At 43.5% G+C, this 18,833-nt stretch overlaps 1 protein-coding gene across 4 annotated transcripts in view; it reads right to left on the reverse strand.

Moving 5' to 3' along the window:
• Positions 1–16,866, reverse strand: part of LOC105463721 (jade family PHD finger 3) — a 150,886-nt gene extending 134,020 nt beyond the window's left edge. The window contains exons 1-2 of one of the 4 annotated variants that reach the window (XM_011710954.3): positions 16,798–16,866; positions 4,147–4,234 (exon numbers count right to left, since the gene is read on the reverse strand). The gene's annotated coding sequence lies outside the window, so the exon portion shown is untranslated. Of the gene's footprint in view, positions 1–4,146; positions 4,235–16,419; positions 16,718–16,797 lie in introns of those variants that run through there. The other 3 variants (XM_011710950.3, XM_011710985.2, XM_011710975.2) reach the window with 3 other exon arrangements.
• Positions 16,867–18,833: the final 1,967 nt, after the last annotated feature.

Here is an 18,833-nt window from a genome sequence, read left to right on the forward strand (position 1 = left end):
CAGAAACAGTCCAGAGATGACATCTCTAAGATTGTGAGCTCAAGACTTCTTGTTTCACCCAGTTCTCCTGAAATCCCAGGTAAAGAACTGTCACAGTTGATGGACTGTACCATGTGAAAATATTACAAAACGATGAACAGACAATAAAAGAACATTTAGGTTCCTTATTACAAATGCTGAATTTCATTCACTGCCTGGTGGGTGAATGGGTAGTATTCTGTGCATACCTCATAGGATAGGGGAAAATTCTCCAGGGGAAAACATATCCTCTCTGCCTTTGGTGCCTGCTCAGACTGAGCCAGACCATACTATGTGGCAGTTATGCAAGAAAGGCTCTCCACTGCATTTTCTAATGGTATAGTGCTCTAGGGCAAGACCTGCTGAGTATTTCCGTAATTCCGACCTCAATGTGTTCCTCAAAACTGGGGAGATTAAGCCAGGTGTGGTGGCTCCCGCCTGTAATCCCAGCACTTTCTGAGGCCAAGGCAGGTGGATCTCCTGAGCTCAGGAGTTTGAGACCAGCCTGGGGAATATGGTGAAACCCCATCTCTACAAAAAAAAATACAAAAATTAGCTGGGCATGGTGGTGTGTGCCTGTAGTCTCGTCTACTTGGGAGGCAGAGGTAGGAGGATCGTTTGAGCCCAGAAGGTGGAGGTTCCAGTGAGCCAAGATTGTGCCACTGCACTCCAGCATGGGCTACAAAGTGAGACCCTGTCTCAAAAAAAAAGAGCTCCGGTAAAAAGATGTGTTTTAAGATAAAAATTGAGAAATCATAGATGGCTAACATCATGGGAGCTCCAAGAAATCAGGCCTTGTCAGCGTCCTCAACAGGTAGCTTTCTTTAAAAAAGTATAAAAACAAGGTTTGGTGGTTATACAAATTATCTATTTTGTGGGGAAGTACTCAGGTTTATGCAACTGAAGAGTGTCTAGCTTAAGACTTAGTATATAGCAAGCACTCAATAAGTGTTCACTGATCCTGAGCTACTTTTTTCAGCTTCTTACATGAAATATAGCAATGTATTCAATTTTTGGTGAATATGATTCTTCAATGTTGAGAGGGCAAGTCAAACCACCAAACCTGGGCATCTGGTCCAACCTTTGGACGTTATACAAGACTCTCATACATCTATGTTCCTAAACTTTTTTGCCACTGAGGACTTCTGAAATTTTCCCCAGAGACAGCATATTTTGAAGGCTTGCCTACCAAACACACCACAATTACAGATTACTTAATTTATCCGTTTTAATTCATCAAAGATGAATGTTTCTCACAAAAAAGGTTCTATTAAACATGAGATAATAATATATTCAGTATATCATACATTGCTCAGCATTTTATCCTTAATGTCATTTATTCCACACAACAATACCAGTGGTTATTAACTTCATTTTACAAATGAGGAAAGTGAGGCACAAAGAGGTTAAACTGACTCAAGGCTGCACAGCTAGTAAAAAGAAAAAGTAGGATTCAAACTTGGGTCTCTGCTGCTCTATCCATTCTAGCATTCAAACTCTAGCTAACTAGTTTTACCATGAATGGTAGTACAGTTCTAGCAATCATACTCCCAGGTATTTATCCCAGAGAAATGCAAACTTATATGCCCACAAACACATGTACATGAATTTTTATAGTGGCTCTACTCAATCACCAGAAACTGGAAACAACTAAAATGCCCTTCAATGGTGAATGATTAAACAAGCTGTGGTATATTTGGACAATGGAATACGACTCAGCAATAAAAAGGAACAAACCATTGATATACACAACTTGGATGAATCTCAAAAGCATTACCCTGAGAGAGGAAAATGAGATTCAAAAGATTACAGTTTGACTCCATTTATGTGATATTCTCAAAATAACAAAACTGTAGTGATAGAACACAGATCAGTGGCTGCCAGAGTTTAGGATGGAAACAGAGTATGACTAAAGAGTCAGCATAAAGGAATTTTTTGGGGTAATAGAACTGTTCTGCACCGTGATTGTGGTGGTGGTTGCACTGATCTATATATGTGTTAAAAGTCCACAGAACCGGGTCAGGCGTGGTGGCTCATGCTTGTAATGCCAGCACTTTGGGAGGATCACTTGAGCCCAGTTTCAAGACTAGCCTGGGCAATATAGTGAGACCTCGTCTCTAAAAAAAAAACTAGAAAATTAGCTGGGTGTGGTGATGCCTGCCTGTAGACCTAGCTACTCAGGAGGCTAAGGTAGGAGGACTGTTGAGCCCAGGAGTTCAAGGCTACAGTAAGCAACACTGTGACACTCCAGCTTGGGCAACAAAGCGACACCCTGTCTTAAAAAAAAAAAAAAAAAAATTGACCAGGCGCGGTGGCTCACGCCTGTAATCCCAGCACTTTGGGAGGCCGAGGCGGGTGGATCACGACGTCAGGAGATCGAGACCATCCTGGTTAACACAGTGAAACCCCGTCTCTACTAAAAAATACAAAAAATTAGCTGGGTGTGGTGGCAGGTGCCTGTAGTCCCAGCTACTTGGGAGGCTGAGGTAGGAGAATGGCATGAACCCAGGAGGCGGAGCTTGCAGTGAGCTGAGATCACGCCACTGCACTCCAGCCTGGGCGACAGAGCAAGACTCCGTTTCAAAAACAAAAACAAGGCCGGGCGCGGTGGCTCAAGCCTGTAATCCCAGCACTTTGGGAGGCCGAGACGGGCGGATCACGAGGTCAGGAGATCGAGACCATCCTGGCTAACACAATGAAACCCCGTCTCCACTAAAAATACAAAAAAATTAGCCGGGCGTGGTGGCGGCGCCTGTAGTCCCAGCTACTCGGGAGGCTGAGGCAGGAGAATGGCGGGAACCCGGGAGGCGGAGCTTGCAGTGAGCCGAGATCGCGCCACTGCACTCCAGCGTGGGCGACAGAGTGAGACTCCGCCTCAAAAAACAAAAACAAAAACAAAAACAAAAACAAAAAAATCCACAGAACCATAAATAACCCCAAAGTCCATCCTACTGTATAATTTTTTTAAGTCAATAGGACAGGTGCAGTGCCTCAGGCCTATAATCCCAGCACTTTGGGAAGCTGAGGCAGGAGGATCACTTGAGCCCAGGAGTTCAAGACCAGCCTGGGCAACACAGTAAGGTCCCATCTCTTAAAAAAAAAAAAAAAGAAATAAAATTAGCTGGGCGTGGTGGTGTACACCTGTAGTCCTAGGAAGCTGAGGTGGGAAGATTACTTGAGCCCAGAAGTTTGAGGCTGCAGTTAGCTATGATACCGCCAGTGCACTCCAGCCTGGGTGATGGAGTAAGACACTGACTCTCAAAAAAAAAAAAAAGTCAATAGGTCATTTTTTTTTTTTTTTTTTTTTGGAGACAAGAGTCTTGCTCTGTCGCCCAGGCTGGAGTGCAGTGGAGCGATCTCAGCTCACTGCAAGCTCTGCCTCCCGTGTTCACACCATTCTCCTGCCTCAGCCTCCCAAGTAGCTGGGACTACAGGCACCCGCCACCACACCCGGCTAATTATTTTTGTATTTTTAGTAGAGATGGGGTTTCACCGTGTTAGCCAGGATAGTCTCAATCTCCTGACCTTGCGATCCACCTGCCTCGGCCTCCCAAAGTGCTGGAATTACAGGCCTGAGCCACCGCGCCCGGCCAATAGGTCATCTTTTTAGTTACTACTAATTTCTGTGTTTCCCATTTACTACAACATTTCCACTGACCACTAACAATAGGATTTAAAAATTAAAATAGCTATACTATAAAGTAAAACAAAGAACCATTATCATGCCACACATCCCCACTGAATGATAAGTCATCTCTTTAAATAAGCATTCCTTAAAAGTTAAATAAATTTGAGAGCTTATTCCCTTAAAAATAAAAGTATTTTACTAAGTTATTAGATGGCATGATATTTCACATAGCAATTTGTATAGTAAAACAGAAATAGTAATCAAAATTAACCCTGGGAAGGAGACTGTGATAGGATGAGGATGTCAAGGACAACCGTGGCTCTTTCTACAATTTTTCAGTTTTTTTGCTAGGATGCATTCATGTATCATTAGTATAAAAATAGAGTTCTTAAAAGAATTAAACCCTTCTAGATTGAAATGGAGATATTGTACAAGTTGCAATATCCTTCCCTCCATGGGGTTTCCACTGCCCTTGGGGACCCCTTGGTTATTCCACTTACCAAGTCAGGTTTGTATTCTACTCAATACCTAGCGCCTCACTCATAGCACAGTGGGCACTCAACAAATGTCTGCAGAAGCGAACGGCACCTGGCAATGTGGAGAACAAAAATGACAAAAACATGGTCACTAACAAAATCTATAATCTAAATAGAAAAAATCATGCTCTAATTTTGAGTGATGCAAATTACTGAGTGCTAATGACATATTAAAAAACTACAGGCATACATTGAATTTTGGAAGAGAGCAAGACAAACATATAATGTTTAAGTGGGATAGAGGCTTTTTAAGCCTAAAACAGGGAGAAACCAAACTAGAATCAATTATTCCTGGCTCCCTAGCCATAAAACCATAAAATTCAAGAGAGTAAGAAATAAAAATAAAGGAAAACTAACCTGTACTGAGTTTCTATGTACCATGCACTGCATTAGACATTTATACAGATTAAAACTTTCAGGTTTCAGCTTGGATATAAAGCACTAGGATGCTATCATCTCCATTCTCACAACAAGAAAAATGCTAGACAAACTGAAAAGCAATTACTTTTCTTTGACATATGACAGAACTGAGGTCCTAGGACAAACCACTATCCCACAATCTCAATATATGGAAAGACACATACCCGCAGGGAGACACAGGATCCGAGCATATAAACTTGTAGGAAGACCAAACTAGAAGTTCTGACAAATTACTGGAGACCAGAGTATGAGCTGGCATCAGAGTGTGAAGCTTGTAAGAGGTTGCTACACTCTTTCAAGCTTTTCCTACAGGAATTCCACCAGGCTCTCACAGGGAAGATCAGGGAAAAATCTCAGAGAAAGCGCCCACCATGGTGCTGGCTGGCTGGCTGAGGAAAATAGCACCCACTGTGAAACCTACCCAGATTCCTTTATCCCCAGAATAAAAAGGCTTAGTCTTCAGGGGGAAGGACATGAAACCCATGGCTGGACAACACTGGTGGATACCCACTGCAGCTAGGATAAAGGAACATGGGAAAAAGAAAAAGAAGCTTCAGTCCAGGAGGAGGAAAAGGAAATCTTGCCAAGGACACACTCAAGACCCAGGCTCTAGTACCTGTCTCAGTAATGTTTAATCAGATCATCAGAGAACTCCCTCCTCCCCTACTAATTACAACCTGGCAAACCAGCTCCATAGTTAAGAACAATAGAATACAACTGGGAGAGCTGTTAAAGATAGCTCTTGGGAAGCAGCACAGAGTAAAAACCCAAAGCAAAGCAAGAGTCAAAATGAATGTATCACTAGAGAAATCAGAAATCTCTGGTGCCTGGTGGAGCACAGTGGCTCATGCCTGTAATCTCAGCACTCTGGGAGGCCAAGGCAGGAGGATCGCTTGAACCTAGAAATTCAAGACCACACTGGGCAACATAGGGAAACTTCATCCCTACAAAAAAAAAAAAAAAAAAAAATTTAAAAATTAGCTGGGCATGGTAGCACGCACTGTGGTCCCAGATACTCAGGAGGCTGAGGCTGGAGGACTGCTTGAGCCCAGAAGGTTGAGAGGTTGAGGCTGCAGTGAGCCATGATCGCGTCACTGTACTCCAGCTTGGGTGACAGAGCAAGACCCTGTCTCAAAAAACAAACAAAAAAAAAAAAAAAAAAAAAAAAAAAGAAAAAAGGAAAAAAAAGAGAGAGAGAGAAAAGAAAAGAAATCTCTGGTACCCACAGCAAAACAAAACCAATCCGATATCAAACAGGTCAACTCTTGCTGGGCACGGTGGCTCACACTTGTAATCCCAGCACTTTGAGAGGTCAAGGCACTTGAACCCAGGAGTTCCAGACCCAGTCTGGACAACATGGTGAAACCCCATCTCTACAAAAGATCTTAAAAATTAGCTGGACATGGTGGAGCACACCTATAGTCCCAACTACTTAGGAGCCTGAGATGGGAGGATCGCTTGAGCCCAGGAGGTCAAGGCTGCAGTGAGGTATGATCATGCCACTGCACTCCAGCCTGGGTGACAGAGCGAGACTCTGTCTCAAAAGCAAAAACACAAAAACAAAAAAACACAGGCCAACTCCTGGCCAGATTAACACAAATCCCCATAAATATGTTCTTCTCCAAACATATCAAATATTAACCTAAGCACTGCCCATGTTCAGCTTTTGGCATATTTGGGAGGCGTAACAAAAGGCAAGAAAACACTCCAAGTGACAAAGGAATTATTAAATCCAGACTCAGTAAATGCAGATGTTGAGATTATCAGAAACAAAACTTAAAAGAACTATGATTAATATCTTAAAGACTCTAACATAAAAAAGACAATATGCAAGACCAGACAGATAATTTCAGCAAAGAGATAGAAACTGTAAGAATGAATCAAAGGGAAATACTAGAAATTAAAAAAAAAAAAAAAAACAGCAAGAAAAACAACGGGCTCAACAGTGGACTTGACACAGCCAAGGAAAGAATCAGTGAGCTTGAAGACCAAGCTTATTGATCAGTCAATAAAAATTAAAAAGAGACAAATTAATGAAAATATTGAAGAGCATTCAAGAACTGTGGGGTAATAACAAACAATATAATACACTTGTAATTGGAATCCCAGAAAGAGAGAGAGAGAGAAAAAAAAGAACAGGATAGAAGAATTATTTGAAGAAATAATGGCTGAGAACTTTCCAAAATTAGTGACAGACAACAAACCATAGATATAATAAAGTTCAGAGAACACAAAGCAGGATAAAAATGAAAAAATTTTAAAAGCCACAGTTAGGCATATCATATTGAAGCTGCTGAAAACCAAAGACAAAAAGAAAACCTTCAAAGTAGTCAGAGGAAAAATGACACATTAACTATGGAGGAACAAGGATAAGAATTACAGCAGCCTCAAACTAACGTGGGAACAGAGAGCCAAACACCACATGTTCTCACTCTTGGGTGGGAGAGTTGAACAATGGGAACATATGGACACAGGGAGGGGAGCATCACACACTGGGATCTGTCGGGGGGGTGTGGGACTGGGGGAGGGATAGAATTGGGAGAGGTGCCTGAAGTGGGTAATGGGTTGATGGGTGCAGCGGGCCACCATGGCACGTGTATACCTACATGGCAGACTTGCACGTTCTGTGCATGTATCCCAGAACTTAAGGTATTAAAAAAAAAAAAAAAAAAAAAAAAAAAGAATTACAGCAGCCTTCTTCTCAGAAACTATGTAAGCCAGGCAATGGTGGAGTACTATGTTGAAAGAGGAAAAAAACCTGTCAACCCACGAAAGTGTCCTTTCAAAAGTGAAGAAAAATGAAAACTTTCTCAAACAACCAAAAACAGAGAATTTACTGCCAGCAGATCTGCCCTCAAAAGATAGGTTAAAGGGAATTCTTTAAGCAGAAAGACTGTGATCAAGGTAGGAAACCTGGATTACCATAAAGAAATTAAGAGCATTGGAAAAGGAATAAATGAAGGTAGAATACAGTCTTATTAAACATTTGAAAAGCCAATTTCCCAAACACCAGCTAAGGGCCAATCGTGCACATTGGCCTTCTAAAGATAGCAGCCTCAGGCCTGCTATGTTAACTCTTTTCTGCACAACACAGTATATTTAAAAAAAAAAATCCTACAACATCATACTTGATGGTGAGAGACGGAATGCTTTCCAAGATTGGAACAAGTTAAGGATGTCCTCTCTCACCACCACAATTCTGAAAAAGAAAAAAGCCAGGCCAGGTGTGGCGGCTCGCACCTATAATTACACCATTTTGGGAGGCCAAAGCAGGAGGATCACTTGAGGCAGGAGTTCAAGACCAGCCCGGGAAACATAGCAAGACCTTATCTCTGCACAAAAAATATTTTAAAATAGCCGGGCATAGTGGCATGTGCCCATAGCCCCATCTACTCAAGAGGGTGAGACAGGAGGATCACTTGAGCCCAGGAGTTCAAGGCTGCAGTGAGCTATGATGGGGCCACTGCACTCTAGCCTAGGTAATAGAGCAAGACCCTGTCTCTTAAAAAGCAAAAAAGGCCAGAGGTAGTGGCTCATGCCTGTAATCTCAGCACTTTGGGAGGCCAAGGTGGGAGGACTGCTTAAGACCAGGAGTTTGAGACCAGCCTGGCCAATACAGTGAGACCCTGTTTCTATAAAATTTTTTTTAAAAATTAACTTAAGCATACCCTGAGAGAAAAATTGTAAAAAGTCAGAGTACTCATATTATCTGATTTCTAGGCTTATTATAAAGCTATAATAATCAAGACTGTGTGTTAATGGAGAAATGATAGCTACATTGATCAATGCAACAGAGAGCCCAGAAATAGATCCACAGAAGCATAGCCAACTGATTTTTGATACATATGCAAAGGCAATTCAATGGAGAAAGGATAGTCTTTTCAACAAGTGGTGCTGGGACAACTAGACATCCATATGTGGAATATGAACCTCAATACATACTTCACATTCATGGCAGGAGAGAATATAAAACGGTAGAACCACTTTGGAACATAGTTTGGTAACTTCTGTCAAAGAAAAATCCACTAATCCCATTCCTACGTATTTACCCCAATAAACTGCAAACTTATGTCCACACAGAGATCTATCTGTACACTAATGTTTACCACAGCTCTATTCATAACTACCAAGAAACTGGTAACAACCAAGTTGTCCTTCAACAGGGGAATGAACAAACTGTGGTATATCCATACAATGGAATAGCATTCAGTAATGAAAAGGAACAGGTTATTCATTCACATAGTATGGATGAATCCACTAAAAGCAAGAATTAAAAAAGGCTATATATTGTATGATTCCACTCATGTGACATTCTGGAAAAGGCAGAATTATAGTTTAAAATTCAGAAGTACACTATTGTGAGGCATTTCTAGGGGGAAAAAGTGGCTAGATTTTTTTTGAACAGGAATAGCTCTGATCAGGTCAACTTGGACAGAAGTCTATGGAAGTTCACATCACTATATATCATCTCTTTAAAAAAATGTATTTAACTTTTAAAATAAGAAAATATATTCACATTGCTTAAAATTCAAAACACATACATAAAAGTTTATGTACTGAAACGTCTCCCTCTCACCCTCTACCTGCTTGGTCATGCATGCTCCAAAACTATCAGTGTCTTCAATATTCTTGATTGACCCTTAGGATATTATCAATCTTTTGCTACTACAAGCAATACTCCAATTAATATGCAAATATTTGTTGAATAAATTCCTGGAAGTGTTTGTGGGATCTAATGATGTGTGTGTTTATAAATTCTGACTGCTCTTTCAAGTCACTGACTTTTAAAATGTCAGAGATTTTTAATTTTTAATTTTTATCCTAGGAGGAAAGAAGAAAAGCTAAGATTCTATCACCAGGCAATTTTCTGGAGGAATGTACATCTCTTAAGACACGCAAAATGAGCCTTGTATAGTTTCCCACACATACTTCCTAGGGTCCAGTTGCATTTTCATGTAATATATTTCAGGCTACAAGCTGTTGTAAAGCCTATTTCAGTTATGTGGAAAGTGTTACTTCTGAGATCTTCACAAGCAAAGGTCAAAGGCTGATGCCCCAAATTGGTAATTCCTGGCCACTCACTTCACAGTGCAATGCTGGATTTTTCACTGCAACCACAGGAAGATTTTTAAATCTTGCCCAATTAAAACACATCTACAGAGAATCCCTTGCCCTTATTACCAATGCTCAAATAAGAATTTCCTCTCTTAGGTACAAATTATAAATCACATAAAGGTTCCAAGGAAAGACTGCAAATGTTTCTTTCATCTCTTAAGTGGTCGTGGTTCCCAAGTAACAGTCTTTTTGCTTGACCACAAAACCTAGCAGAGTCTAATACACTAGGGTTTTCGTGATAATGCTTGAATGGAAGGTTGAGAAAATCTAGGGACTCCTTTGAATAATAGCCATGCAAGATCAGAAAGCAGTTAAGCCACTCACAAGAATATCTATGTCCAAAACCACACTGTCTCCCGTCGGCTTCTTCCTAGAAAAACCATCACTCCATTCCACACTCAGTGGAAGAGGTGTTACCAATGGCACAATCACATTATTTAGTCTCTAGAATACACTACATTCAGAAATGGGTGTTTAATAAGATTTATCAAAGGTTAAGAGCTTACATTCACTGCTAATTATTATGAATTATTGAAGTAATGGCCCCCAATTTTTTCACATCTCCCTGTATCCACACCTTTGAATGGTCACCTCCCACAATGACTCTGGGCTTGGCCACAGAAGCACTTCCATGCTTTAGCTTATGGGACAATAGCAAATGTGACACAGCAAACATTTGAAAAGTGCTTGTGTACTGGTGCTTGCTCTCAGTTGCTACTCTGTGACTTCAAGACTACCATGTTAGTAAGTCCAGACTAGCCAGCAGGAGGGCAGACCACATAGAGTGGAGATGAACCATCCCAGCTTAGGGCCTCCTAGACCAACCAGCCTGCCAACCAACAGATGTGTGAGTAAGGCTATCCCAGATCATCTAGCCACCAGCTAACCACCCTCCCCCAAAAAGCTAATTGACACAGGCTACTTAAAAGTAAATATGTTTGTGGCCTAGTACTTATGGGAAGGGAAACAGAACACTGGTTTTCCTCCTGTGAAGTTTACTCTGTAGATAAGAAATAGTTTCAAACAGAAAAACTTCCAGTACCTGGATGAGAATAAATAAATATATAAGTATTGAAAAAATACTTAAGTCTTCCCAGATTCTAACAAATGTGCTGTCTGCCATCACAGATGGCACACACATGCAAAAAACAAAAAACATAAAAAAAATTTCCATTTAGTCACTGAAGTATCTTTATCATGATATATTTAAACCAAAGTCTTATACTCGACAGTTCCATTTCTAACACTGAACAACAACTCAGGTTTCCAGGAATTACGTTTTCTCTCAATTCTACTTTTTCCCCATGTGACAGGGATCAGTGAGAGCTGAAAGAGCTCCCTTAATGCAGCCTAAAAAGCATCAGCTATATGAGCCTAATTAAACCTCCTTCTAGAAGCATTCTGAAGGACCAACTTCTTCCAGCATCATAGAAACTCTTTTTAGCCATGTTAATGGCAGTCAATAAAAACTGTTTAAGACCTACACATTTGGTCTGGGGACATTGCCTCTATTGGATTGCAAGGCGGGACATTGAAGGGGAAATGACTTTCTTAAACCATTTTTGTTTAGGCCTCGCTATATGCTTCTCTGCATGAGAGAGAGAGAGAGAGACCTCCAATTAGAGAGAGAGATAGAGAGACCTCCAGAGAGAGAGAGAGAGAGAGAGAAACACCTCCCATTGTACTTGGAATAAAACACAAGCTCCTTAATGAGGTCCTGTAAGGCCCTGTCAATCTTTCCCTGCCCACCTCATCTCTCTTACCCCAGTTCCTAGCCAAACCTCTGTGGATCCTTTCCATATCTCTCTCCCACCTCAGTGCCCTCACAACACCTGCTGCTACCCCTGCCTGGCAATCCCTTCTCTCTAACTTTTACCTTGCTTATTCCTGCTCATTCTCAAGGCTCAGGGCACCATGCTGGTCTCCCTCACAGGGACATTCTACCTTATACTTGCTGCGTGACCTTGGGCAAGTTACCTTTGCTTCACCTTTCTGAGTCTCACACCTCAGAGAGAGAGATCCTCTGTTAGTTAAGCACTTAGCACAGTACTCGGCACACAGGAAATGTTTAAGAAATAATTGCTGCTGTTATTGTTATTATCCTATATGATAATGTCCATCATAGCTCTTAGTGCAATTAGATATTTATTTGTTGAAAAAAATAGAAACACACCCCCCTCCCCAGCTTGGATCCCACCTTAATACCTATTACTTTTCAGGCAATTTCCCCATATATTGCATTTTTGTAGAGTAAGATGAAATGAATGTTTACAAAGCATTGATTAATTCTCACTACCACCCTCAGAGATATGGTTTGACAAAGAAATTGAGGCACAGAGAAGTTAAGTAACTGGCCAAGAGCAAGTGGTAAAGCTAAGATTTGAATCCAAGTTGGCCTGACCTCACAGCCTGTGCTGGGTATATGACACCAAAGGCTTCCCTAACTCACGAACCTTGTCATCTAAGAGCAGACCTCGGAGAAGATAGATCTTCATAGTTACATCCATCCCAAATGACTCCAGAGATCTACTCCTCAGATCCTTAACCAGGATGGTGCTCCCATCACTCCCTGTGAACCCCTTCAGCAGAGCACTCTTTCCCCTGACTGTGAGAAGATGACTTAATTCCTTTCCACTCGAAGTTGAGCTGTAAAGGGGATGATTATCTTTCACCTCTTATACCCCTAGCAAACAGAAGGTATTCAATACATGTTTGCTGAATGAATTAAATGAAAATCTTGGAGAATATATTATTGTTACAAAGTTGGGGAGTGGAGTGAATTTTCATTAACAATATTAAAGTTTGGCATAGTTAAGAACAAACTTGACAAGAATGGTGAGAAAAGTGGGGTTTATCTTAACCACTTTTACAATTGATAATGATTTCTATATCTAGCCCTAGAGATTCTACAGAGTTTACAAACTGTGCTTCATAGCTGTAGGTAGACTTTGCTCTACCTCTGGGACCCTGCCTCACCAACACTGTTCTGCTATACCCAGTGGCTGCAACTAAGCCACTGTTCAGGACAGGATGCCCTTGATAAGTACCAATCTCTCAGTGATGACTAACAAATGGCTTGAAAGAAAGAACAAATAATAAATCTCAGTGATTACTAACAAATGGTTTGGAAAGAGAAACAAAAAGAGCAAGTGATAAAGCAAATAAGAGTAAACTGTTAATAATTGAGAATATAGTGAGTTCTTTGAACTATTCTTGTAACATTTTGTAATTATCAAAATAAGTTTTTAAAATCTAAAGAAGAATGTGTCCCAGAAGATTTCAACACACAAAGTCTAGTGTATTGGCCATGCTGGTGTCATATTTTCTTGTCATGTGTCTCAAAAAAACAGACAAAAAAACAAACAAACAAACAAAAACACATTCTAGGCTCGGGTTTCCTTGCCCAGCAGCCAATACCAAGTGAAAAGGAGCTCCTTGGGTAGCAGGGCACAGCCATGGTTCCTGGGTTGTGGCAAAGATTAAATTATTTGCTGCTTGAAAAGTACTGATGAACTCATAGGTGTCTCCTATTGGTCAAAGCCCCAGTACTATTTTCCCACACTAGGTCCTTTATTCAGTTGGTTGCCTTCTGAGTTATCACCTTCCTTTTCACAAACCTAGCTATGAAATCAGGCAAGTTTTTCCCAAGACCCTTTTTCTCTTACTTTCTCCCAAGAAAAGCACAGAGGCAGTTCTAATGGTAAGAACTTTGCTGCTATTGTCCATGAAAAAACCTACAGGAACAAGGCAAAAATAACCATGGGGGAGTCACAAAGATTCCAGAAAACAAAACTCAAAGTGGTAGTTATTTGGTCTGTAATGATCACTTACTTGCTAGTAACCATTTATCCTTTTATCACTTCTATCCATTCATCCTAGATCCTCCCCACCATGCAAACCAGAATGCTTCAGCTTTCCCAGCCAATGTAACTGGAACAACAGAAACTTGTGAGCCATTAAAGTGTCCCCACGTTAGGCGAGTGCCAGACAGGTGTCACCTAACACTCACTTCTCACCTATATTGTGGGGCAAGTCAAGATCATAGTAAATTATACCTCAATGAGAGATTTTCTTAATGTAAGACAGCATATTACCTCTGTCTTCTCAGCTCCTATTTTGTGTAAGCTCAACAAGGAGATAGGTGCATTATGTCCCATGATAATGTTCAACTTCATTTTTGGACTGGCTCTCTACAACTCTGATCAAGGCTTGTAAGAGCTCTCTAACGCCATGTCTTCATCAACACCTGATGCCTCCTACCTCCCCCACCTCCTCCAAAATACTTGCCTAGTTCCAAACAGACCTCAAAGCAGTGGGCAGAAAGAAGATACAGCTTTGTGTAGGTTAGGGGAAAAAAATGGGTTGTTATGGTTGGTGGAACACAAGAGAGGGAAAAGACAAGCATTATTAAAGGAGAGAACCATACAAAACCTACAAGTCTTCAACACCCTTTCCTCTTTAACTTTCACCAATCCATACTTCTTAGCTATGATGCCAGCCCTACACCATCACCTGTCCTGCTCCTGGGAATCTCCCCTACGGGCCTGAAGGTGGGTCACAACACTTCAGGGAGGAGTGGGAAGCCTTTCTCTACTTTTTTCTACCTGTGACCAGATTCACATCGCATTGCTGAGGGCAAGCAACATGACTCAGAGAAGGGGGGAGAGAGAAAGTGTGAATTCTAGAGCCAGCCTTGCACCCCTGAGTACTCCAGAATTGACTGGACAGAAAATGCAAGGCAACAATATTGGGTTAAAAGCTATTCTCTAGCAAACAAAAGCGTAAAGAAGAGCACAACTGGAGAAAAGGTGGCAATGATGGTGGCTAACATCGATTGAGAGTTGAATACACGCTGGGCACTGAAACACTTCTCAAAGATCTCAGGTAATCCTTGAAGAGAGGGTATTATCCTTTTACAGTTCAAGTATTTAAGCTCAGAGCTCACTTTAAATGAAAGAGAAAATGATATGGAGGTAGAATACTTCTAGGTTAAACAAAGAAGAAAAAAAAATCTATTTTCACTTATCCGAAGAGTAATCCCATGATGTTACAAAAGCATGAGAACCACACTACTCAAAGGGTACGAAGGCCGGGACCCACATTCCCATTGTCTACAGATGTTTTGGAAGTATTAAACTAAATAAAAACACAATGCTTTGTTCAGACCGACTCTTCTCTCAGCCCTACTCTTTCCCCCTCCCAGACCTAGGCTGACAAGAAGTGGCCAAAGGGAAAGTATTTAAGAGGAGAACTGGTCTAGGAAAGTGGATTGCGGGTTGCTTAAACTAAGCAAAGACGTTGTGCAACCAGTTTTTACCTAAATTATTTTTCATGACTTCCCAAATTTAGAGAGCAGCAGTTCACTTTATCAGACTGAACACAGGGAATGAGGTCGCCTTTCCCTCCAGGCCACCACTGGAATCACCTTCAACACGGTTTCTGACTTCTTACACAATCAGAGGGCGGGAGGGGGGAATCTCATCCTCAGCTTCAGAGATAAACGCACCTCACGGCGCACACACACACACAAAACAACTCGCGCACATCTGAGGCCATGGATTTCCTTGCAACTCAAAGTCGGAGAAGCGGCCAAACAAGTTTCTTGCCAAATCCCTAGTAGCTACATATGTCCCAGGGCTGCACAGCGATAAAAACTTTGAAACATGCCTCCACATACCACCATTGTGGTCACTCACTCCAGATCCCGCCACCCACTCCTCACAAATAACAAACGCAGGCTGCTCTGTGCAATTTAAAGCTAGACTCCACCGAAGCACTGGCTCTGCTCTGAAAAGCGGGAGAAAAAGATTGAAGGCTATTTAAAAAAACTAAACAAACAAAAAACCAAAAAAGAAAACAAAACAAAAACAAACTACGGCCCTCGGGGCGGAGGGAATGAAACGAACTCGAAAGCTGGAGAAAAGTTAACTTTGCCGTGCCCAGCGGTGGGAAAATTTCTCCGAAAGACTAGCAAAGCCCTCACGATTTTCCCACCCCGGGACCGCCCGACGCTCGGCGGCCACGGACCCGCAGTTCGAACAATGCCGCCAGCGGGAGGGAAAGTTCGCCGACCCGCCGGGCGCCCGCGCTCTCGCTCCCGCCGGGTGGGTACCCGAGCTCCCCGGGGTGCCTCGCCGCACCCAGCACCACCCGTTCTTCCCTCTCCAGGCACTCGGTTCTTTCCGCCCCCCAACATCTAAACAGCCAGGGCGCGCCCTCGCTCCCTGGAGCATCCGACCCCTGGCGGTCGACAGAGCAGGTCCTCCCGCCACGGGTCTGGCCCCGTCAGCCCCGAAGCCAGGCAAAGGGCAGGGACGGAGGAGGGGGCGCCAGGAGGGGGCACCGGAGGAAAGAGCCGCAACAGTTATGGCGCTCAATTCCTGCCCGGTGTAGCCGGGAGCTGCAGCCAAGCTCGCGCGTCCGCCCCCGCCCCCCGCCCGGGCCACCAAGCACTGCCCGGGCCGGCAGAGGGGCCACTAGGCACTTTACCTCAGCCCACACACGCTCTCGGCCCCAAGGCGCCGGGGACGCCGGAGGCGACCACGATGTGGAACCGGAGCGACCCGGAGCGCGGCGAGGCCGGGCCGGGACTGTGCGCTCCGCGCCGCTCGCTTCCACTCCCGGAGGCCGCCGCTCCCGCCGCCCACCCGGCGCGACGCCCCCAACCTCGCCCGCGCCGGGTCCGGCCTCCGCGGTGCCTACCTTCGCGCAGCTGGCTCGCGGCTCCTGCCCGGCTCCACGCCGCGGCCCGGCAATGTGCCGGGTGAGTCCGGTCGGAGTGGTAACCGCCCCCCTAACCGCTCGCTTTCTTCTCTTCCCTCCCTCGCACCTGCCCCTTAATCCCCTCCTCGCCCCCGCCCCCCGCCGGGCCGCCCCCCGCGCCTCAGCTCCCGCCCTCGGCCCTCGTCCGCCCGGCCCGTCAGGCCTCAGCGCTGGGCAGGCGGTTGGGCGGCGGCGGCGGCTGAGGCGGCGCGGAGCACTATTGTATTCCTGACACTGTGCGCTCCCACGCTCCGCCTCTTCCCTTTCCTTCCTCCCCCAACCTCTCCTCCCACCCACCGCCGGCCGCGCTCGCCCTACCGGAGCGGCTCCCAGCCGTCTGCCCGCCGCGCGTTCTTCTGGCGGGCTGGGCGCCGTCGCCACCCGCCGCCTCGACGCCCCGCCCACTCGCCGCTCCCGCACCCGCGGCGCCGCGTTCCAGGTGGGCTCCCCTCCCGTCCAGCTGGGTGCGCCACTGCCCGAGACGCCCCAGCCCCGCCGAGCGCTAGAGAGGACGAGGTGCGGATGCCTCGGCTGTGTTGAAATACGGACTAAGCTTTTCATGGCCCCTTCCAACTCTGAAGTTCCAAAGTGGGACTCTCATACATCAACTCGGCGGCCGTTATTGATTTATGTCGCTTGTGCTTGAATTACCTGTAATAATAAAGCCAAAGTGGCTATTAACAGAATTCATTTAGTCAGTTGCCAGCACAGGTGGTTTGTGATGTTGTGTGGCTTTTTCGATGTGTCCACTGGTTAGGCTACAGCCCACCAGTTATTTGATAGAATGTCAATTCAGGTGTTGCTCTGGAGGTATTTTGCTGATGTAATTAAAGCTCCTAATCAGTTGACTTAAAGTTAGGGAGATAATCCTGGATAATCTAGGTGGGCCTGAAGGAATCAGTTGGAAAGCCTTTCAATCAGGGCTGAGGGTGCTCAGTACGTTAGAGAAAGAATTTCCCCTATGGATGACACCTTTGGCCGGTGCCCATTGGTTCTAGCCTTCTCCTGATCTTCCCTTCCTGACTGCGTGCCCTACAGGTTTTGGATTTACTTAGCCACCACCACAATCGTCTAAGACAATAGCTTCGAAGAAATGAATGAACAGGGAGTGTATATACATATATTCCCACCACGCGTTCTTCTGGCGGGTTGGGCGCCGTGGGTGTGTGTGTGTGTATGTGTGTGTGTGTGTATATATATATAATTTCCTACTGGTTCTGATCCTTTGGTTGAATCCTAATATAGATGTTTAAGCAACAAACCTTTTTGGCTTACCTCTCTGGGTTTGGAAATGTACTATATGCAACTATGATGAACTCATACTCATTCTCTTTCTTTTTTCTTTTCCTTTTCTTTCTTTCTTTTTCTTTTCTTTTTTTTTTTTTTTTTTTTTTGAGTCAGGGTCTCGCTCTGTCGCCAGGCTGGAATGCAGAATGCAGTGCCTCGATCTTGACTCACTGCAACCTCTTGGCTCCCTGTCACCCAGGCTAGAATGCAGTGGCGAGATCTCTTGGTTCCCTGCAACCTCCACCTCCCAGGCTCAAGTGATTCTCCCACCTCAGCCTCCCAAGTAGCTGGGACTACAGGCACATGCCACCATGGCCCGATTTATTTATTTATTTATTTATTTATTTATTTATTTATTTATTTATTTAGTAGAGAAAGAGTTTCACCATGTTGCTCAGACTGGTCTTGAACTCCTAAGCTCAAGCTATCTGCCTGCCTGGGCCTCCCAAAGTGCTAGGATTACAGGCATGAGCTACCGTCCTGGGCTATTTTCATTTACATTTCTAGGATGAACAATAATGTAGGCTCTTTTGTATTTTGTCTGTTTTCCATGTCAAAGATCTAGTTATATTCCATAATATGGAAATGTGTGAGTTCTAAAATATTCATAGTCTTTCAGACTTATCTCACTTTATTATACTTATTTAAAAATAATTATAGATTCACCAGAAGTTGTAAAAAGAAAAATGTACAGAGTGGTCCCATGTACCCTTCGCCCAGTTTCCCCCAACGGTTATAGATAACTATAATACAATATAGATATTAACATTAATACAATCTACAGACCTGTTCCAGATTTCATCAATTTTTCATGCACTGATTTCTGAGTCTGTGTATATAGTTCTGTGCAATTTTAACACTTTAAATTTGTGTAATCACCACAATCAACTTTTTCTCCACCACAAAGATTCCTCCTGCTACACTTTGTAGTCACAGTCACTGCTTTCTCCTGCTCTAATTTCTGGCAACCCCTAACATGTTCTCCATCTCTATAAATTTGTCATTTCAAGAATATTACATAAATGGAATCATACCTTTTGAAATCAGCTTTTCTTCACTCAGCATAA

The sequence above is a fragment of the Macaca nemestrina genome, chromosome X (assembly GCF_043159975.1).
Source record: "Macaca nemestrina isolate mMacNem1 chromosome X, mMacNem.hap1, whole genome shotgun sequence".
NCBI classification, from domain to species: Eukaryota; Metazoa; Chordata; class Mammalia; order Primates; family Cercopithecidae; genus Macaca; species Macaca nemestrina.